Source organism: Aplysia californica, unplaced genomic scaffold, assembly GCF_000002075.1.
Source record: "Aplysia californica isolate F4 #8 unplaced genomic scaffold, AplCal3.0 scaffold00270, whole genome shotgun sequence".
In the NCBI taxonomy this organism is placed as follows: Eukaryota; Metazoa; Mollusca; class Gastropoda; order Aplysiida; family Aplysiidae; genus Aplysia; species Aplysia californica.
Window position 1 is genome coordinate 255,561 of NW_004797540.1, and position 647 is coordinate 256,207.

The following is a 647-nucleotide window of genomic DNA, read 5'->3' on the forward strand; positions in this document are numbered from 1 at the left end:
AAATCAACTTCTACTGCTCGTAGTACCAGTATATGCTGTTTTAGTAAACATTTTACGGCACTTGCAAGACAACTAGGTCATATAAGCGCCGTCGAATTTCAAAGTTGTGAAATGAAACGAGTGCGCTAAATCTCGCTTGTATGTAGTGTGTACAGTTATTTTCCCACTAACAACAAAAGTACAAGTATATAACACGTTGTGGTAGTGCGTATATGTGTGTGTGGTCTATGGCCCGCCTTCGTGGACACGATCAGGGGAAGCTTGTCTTACTAGGCGGCTTAGGAGATGCGGAACATCTGGTATTGATCTATGTTGTATATATATTGGGGAACACGAAATTGTGTGTGTGTGTGTGTTTGTGTGTGTTTCTTTGTGTGTGTGTGTGTGTTTGTGTGTGTTTCTTTGTGTGTGTGTGTGTGTTTGTGTGTGTTTCTTTGTGTGTGTGTGTGTGTGTGTGTGTGTGTTTGTGTGTATGTTTGTGTGTGTGTGTGTGTGTTTGTTTGTTTGTGTGTGTTTGTTTGTGTGTTTGTTTGTGTGTGTGTTTGTGTGTTTGTGTGTATATTTGTCCGTAAGTATGTAAGTGTGTTATGTATGTATGTGTGTGTGTGTGTGTGTGTGTGTGTGTGTGTGTGTGTGTGTGTGTGTGT